The sequence below is a fragment of the Nipponia nippon genome, unplaced genomic scaffold (assembly GCF_047370975.1).
Source record: "Nipponia nippon isolate SJK-2023a ecotype South Korea unplaced genomic scaffold, ASM4737097v1 scaffold_26, whole genome shotgun sequence".
Taxonomy (NCBI): Eukaryota; Metazoa; Chordata; class Aves; order Pelecaniformes; family Threskiornithidae; genus Nipponia; species Nipponia nippon.
Window position 1 is genome coordinate 3,791,127 of NW_028262343.1, and position 5,907 is coordinate 3,797,033.

The 5,907-nt window shown below is 50.9% G+C and overlaps 1 long non-coding RNA gene across 1 annotated transcript; it reads right to left on the bottom strand.

Annotated features, from left to right (window-relative positions):
- Positions 1-1,530: 1,530 nt before the first annotated feature.
- LOC148055167 (uncharacterized) lies at positions 1,531-5,278 on the bottom strand. The gene is made up of 3 exons (XR_015705869.1): positions 3,477-5,278; positions 2,266-3,395; positions 1,531-1,545 (listed from the first exon to the last, which is right to left on the bottom strand). It is a non-coding gene; the product is annotated as an uncharacterized LOC148055167 (long non-coding RNA).
- Positions 5,279-5,907: the final 629 nt, after the last annotated feature.

A 5,907-nucleotide genomic window follows, 5' to 3' on the forward strand; every position in this document is an offset into this window, starting at 1 on the left:
TTACCCCTTGGACTTCAGGGGAGCTCTGCATTGCTTTGCCATGCTCAGGGTATCCCAGAGTGCCTTAGCAAACAGCGCCTGCTCAGCATGTAGGCATGAGAGCTGGAGGTCACTCCCACGAGATGCCAGCAGAAAGGCACAGCAGTGTACACTGCAGAAATCCCATACCTCTGGCTGCAATGAGGTCCAGGCTGATGGCAGTCTAGAAATGGGACCTAGAGAAGAAAGACCATGGAAAATGCTATTAACTGAAAATCTAGATACAGTCATGGTTAAAGGAAGGGTCCCCAGAGTAACTGGCCAGATTTTCCTCTGGCAGTGGTTAACCCACTAAATCTGTTACAAACGCCAGCTCCTTTCCCTTCCCTTTGTCCCTTTGTCTCTGAACGAGAACCTCCCCGAGCCCCTGCCTGCTCCGCACTGCTGGGCATCACTCCTCCATGCCAGATAACGCAGCATTTGGTCCAGTAGCAAACCACACATTGCTCTATGTGCTGGTTAGGCAGCTGAAAACCAGAAGAGACAAGTGGTAAAACTAAGTAAAAGGATAATTTGGGAGGCAAATTTCAGAAATCTCATCTGGAAACAGGCATTTCACTTTCTGCCATTGTTCACCCCACCATCCTCCTCCAAAGAGTTATTTTATTTTATTTTATTTTATTTTATTTTATTATATTTTATTTTATTTTATTTTATTTTATTTTATTTTATTTTATTTTATTTTATTGAAGTGGAAGACAAGGAAAAAAAGGCAAGGATTTTGATTCAAGGAAGAAGCACCATGGAAACCCAGTCCCACGCAGCACACAGCTGGGGCCAATAGCAAATTCCTCACTGAATTAAATGTAAAAATCCCTGAGTGCTCTGAGATGTACAACAGGATCCCCCAGGTGATGGTTGTTCCTCAGTTCCCCGTGAGAGCTACTCCATGCCCCGAAGCGTAAGAAGAGAGCTCACTTGCTATTTTATTTGAATGGTAAAACATAGGCACTGTTTCATTTATAGTGACTGCTAAACATTTTTTATGTCTGAAGTGCACATTGTGGCAGTCAACTCCACAGGTTCTTCTTTGCTTATCTGTATTGAAAGCATTGGCTTTTCTAAGTCTATATTTTGCCGTTTCTATAGTTACCAGCACTCTACTATTTAGGTGCTTCTAGGCTAGAACCAAGTCCCCGTGCTACAGCCATGTATTATCATGGCAGGTACCAGTATGACTTGCTGTCCCCCACATTATGCCAAGTGCCCACATGCAGGGCAGCTCAGCTGTGGGCAGTACTTGCATGTCCTTCCCTGCTGGTGCCGGACCTGGTGCCATCCCCCCTGTGCTGAGCTCCAGCCAGGCCCCAACATGCCAAGGGGGGGAGCGGGACCGCAGAGGAGCCGTACTCACAACCCACATGGGGCATTTTGTTGCTGACAGTCCCTTTCTACTTCCTCCCAGCTCCCGCCACACCACTGCTGGCATCTCTCTGCCCCGCCTGCTGGGCTGCGCTGCCTGCTCCCCCTGCACTCCCCAGCACCCTTTGGTTACAGGATTTGCACCTAAAGGAAAGGAAGAAAGCATTCACTTTGTGGCTTGCAACAAATACTTCTCTTCCCTCTCCAGCGAGGCTACCAAGTGCCTCCGCTACCTGCCTGCATCTCCTAAGCCACATACAGGCAGAGACGTGGTTTGGTCTGAAACACTCATGGTCCCACATGGTCAGAAAGACCCAAACCCTGTGAATTGTTCCCCAGGATCCATGCGCATGCACTTCAACAAAACCCTTGTGGGCCGTGTGCTCCCACCCCACAGGGCACACACCTGCATTGTCCCCTGCTCATCACAGACTCTAGGCTCAAGTGCATTTCTCACTGGACATCCCATGGCCTGTGCTTGCTTTCCTCGGGCTAATAGAATAGCTTTGAATCTAATTAAAACATGGAGTGATCTAGGCATGAAGCATGGCTCCAGCTGCTATTTCAGTCAAAAGACCATATGCTTCTCATTAAGTGCTGTAAAGGTCCAAAAGTTTGCAGGGTGTACGTTGTGTCACTGGTGCGGGTAATTTAAATAGCGCTTCTCTTAGCTAGGAGATAGCCATGCACAGGACCCCTGTGGTCAGATTGGCCAACTGTGCAATATGTGTGTTTACTTCCTGTAGCGTTCGTTACATATCAAGGTTATACTGGTGGATCTCCAGCCGACCCGGGCTGGGGAAGGAACAGTCAGCACACACAGTGTGGGTGTTCAGCCTCAATGTTTATTGCGCAGTAGTTTACCTTTATACTCCCAGCAGTAGGCGTGTCATGTTATAAGGGGCGGAGACAAGGGAGGGTCGACCCTTAACTCTTTCCGTACAGCGCGTGATCTTCCGGTCGCCAGCCCTTATCTTTACTACATTTCCCCCTCCCTTAGCTCCAGTATCTCTGGATCTCGCTGGGGAAGCTGCGCGTAAAATAATCGATATGTGGTAAGACTTCTTAATATACGACTCATAGAATGCATAATTAAGCGTAACAGACAGGGTAATAGCACAACAAGGTCAAGAACAAGTAACAAGACTATGAGCCCGGTTATTAAAAGTTTGGGCGTTATTAACATTCCAGTTTTGTAAGCCTGGGATAGTGGAGCTCTGGTTTGACTTGTGGCAGCAACTGTCCTCCTTATCACTAGTGAAGTAGGGGGGTGAACAATAGACAGGTAGAGGCTTGTCCAATAGCCGGCATATACAGACACGCATCCATTACGTTCATGGATTTTGCCCAGTCCAGTCAGTATTTCGTCGCGGCTCCCTCATTGCTCCCCCACACCATCAGGATGCATAGGGAAATGGTAACCTGTCAAGATAAGACTCAATAAATTGATTAATGTTTATACGGTCAAATATTTAGACTGGGTACCCATTCTAGCGTCCCTTTCTCGGTTTGCACACATGCATACCCACGTCCCAGGCAACGGAGGGAATACGGGCCCCTCCATTCACGGGTTTGCAGGTCCCGTACTTGAACCAAAGGGTAAGGCCCTTCGTTCTCATCGAGCCGGAAATGTGCCTGGGTTGCAGTCTGAGTTTTATAGGTGTTCCCTCGAATGGTATGATTTAAGGTAATTAGTGCCGTCGTCAACAGACGCTGTGCCCGAAATAAGGGAGGGTCAAGGGGAGGGGGAACCCCTGTTCCTGGGCTTATATTTTCCCCCTCCCTAAGTCGGTCGAGTAACCCTTTTAATGTGCGATGCGCGCGTTCTACAATGCTTTGGTCCGTACTGTTGTAGGGAATGCCATGACTCAACTGAATATCCCAGCGTGCGCAAAAGTCCTTTGTCTTCTTGCTGACATATGCCGCTCCATTATCTGTTTTAATTTTTTGTGGGATGCCAAGTTGCGCCATACAGTCCTGCCAATGTAAAATAACTGCGAGAGCATTTTGTTTAGCATGCATAGTGGCTAAAATAACTCCACTGCAGGTATCAACTGTGACATGCAGATACTTACGTGGATTAAAGGGTTCATAAATCGTAACATCAGACTGCCATATTTGGTTGGGCTGCAACCCTCGAGGGTTTACCCCTGCCTCCCAGAGGGGACCTTTGGAACACACAGGATAAGCAACAATCACAGAGCGAGCACCTTGCAAAGTAATACCAGTTCGCTTTCCCACTGCCCCAGGGCTAAGGGGTCCCTCTGGTACCTCAGGTATCACTGGCAGTGCCGGGGGAGCCCTACCACCCCCCCAAGATGTCATCAGCCGTGACGCCGGTTCTCCTTGTTCCTCAGATCTTTTCCTGCGCTCTGCTCTCTGTGTGTCCAGCACCCGTCGATCACTGGGATGCAACGGGGCGTCCTCAGAAGGTGATGGTGTCTTGCCCTCCTTTTCTCCTTCCCGCCATCTTCCTTCACGTAGTTCGCAATACCGCTGGGATCCCACACCGGCCCCCGGGACCCAATCCAGCAACCTATCAGTCAGCTCCCTTTCCACACATTGTTGCAACTCGCCCCAGGGGTATTGAGTAGGTCGTGGATCCGCTGGTGCAGAAGGTTCTGTGGGTGGCTGCTCTAGACTCCCCACTCGTAACGGGAACACCTTTCCTGACTCCTTTGTTCCCGCTGCGCCATGGCCTCCCTGCGCCTCCCCTTCCTCCGTTGGCTCAGTCCCCAGTAACGACGGCCCCGTCTGTGCCCCACAGGCCACCCCTTCAACTCGAGTTCACACTGGAGTTCCAGCCTGTCCAGTACAGCAGTACAGAAAAACAGCAGAGATGCCCTGGCCATCTGCCAGCCCAGGCACATAGCCATTGCTGTTATCAAAACGTTCCCAGGCACAGCGGAGTAAGATGATAAGCAGTTCAGCAGTACAGCAAGCAGCGAAAGCAAAAAGCAGCTACTAACGAGCATTAGACTCTAATATACAGTAAGGCAAGCAAGCCCCGTGGCAAGTACAGAAGCCTGCCGATTAATAGCTAAACAGCAATACCTGCTATAACTTCGATCTAGCACATTCCAATTAAATCTGTCGTTATCTCGAACCCTTTGTACCCTATATTGGGCGCCAAAAAAAACTGTCGTGGTTTAACCCCAGCCAGCAACTAAGCACCACACAGCCGCTTGCTCACTCCCCCCCGGTGGGATGGGGAGAGAATCGGAAGAGTAAAAGTGAGAAAACTCATGGGTTGAGATAAAGACAGTTTAATGGGTAAAGCAAAAGCCGCGCGCGCAAGCAAAGCAAAGCAAGGAATTCATTCACTACTTCCCATAGGCAAGCAGGTGTTCAGCCATCCCCAGGAAAGCAGGGCTCCATCATGTGTACGGTTACTTGGGAAGACAAATGCCATCACTCCAAACGTCCCCCCCCTTCCTTCTTCTTCCTCCAGCTTTATATGCTGAGCATGATGTCATATGGTATGGCATAGCCCTTTGGCCAGTCTGGGTCAGCCCCCCCGGCTGTGCTCCCTCCCAACCAGCCTGTGTCCCCTCCGAGACTAAACCCGTTTGCTTTTTGTTCCCAGGAACTTCATGCCCCATCAGCGCGCTACGTGCGGCAAGCCAGCACCGCTTTGCCGCAAACCCCTTCTTGAGCACCCTTTCTACTGTTCCCGAGGCGCGAAGCCGGTCACTGGCTCCTCCAACATTGCTTATGATCGCTTCTGTCAGCTCATTGCGTATTTTCCCCCAATTTGGGGTGTCCAAAAACTTCTGTGGGAGCGCCGAGCACTCCCCGGCGTAGCATCCATTGGATGCAGTCGCCCGTGGGCCTTTTCCTTATCGCCCCATCCTCGCCCACCTCCGTCGCTACCGACTTTAGTACCTTTACGAGTTCTGCGAGCTCCATCGCTGCTACCTGCAGCCGATCACGTCGGGGTCACCACTATGTAGCGTTCGTTACATATCAAGGTTATACCGGCGGATGTCCAGCCGACCCGGGCTGGGGAAGGAACAGTCAGCACACACAGTGTGGGTGTTCAACTCCCACGTTTATTGCGCAGTAGTTTACCTTTATGCTCCCAGCAGTAGGCGTGTCATGTTATAAGGGGCGGAGACAAGGGAGGGTCGACCCTTAACTCTTTCCGTACAGCACGTGATCTTCCGGTCGCCAGCCCTTATCTTTACTACAACTTCCTTGCAAGCAGAAAGTCTCAGAGCTTCCTGGCAGGATATTGCCAAAGCTGTGGCTCCCACGTGGCCTTGGGGACCCCATCCCTCTCAGGCTGGCCCCATAACCACCCAGGGCAGGCCCTCTCCTTGCCCTTTCTTTGGGAGCAGGGCTGGGCAAGGAGGAGGGTGGCATTGCGCTGGCTGTGCCCGCGCTCCCCATCATGGCTCAGCAGTCGGAGCGACTGTGATGCTCTGAGCATTTCCTCTGCCTTGAGCAGCCACAGCAGGCTATTCCAGGGTGGCATTTTCCTGCATGTGATAGTCCCAGGCTCTG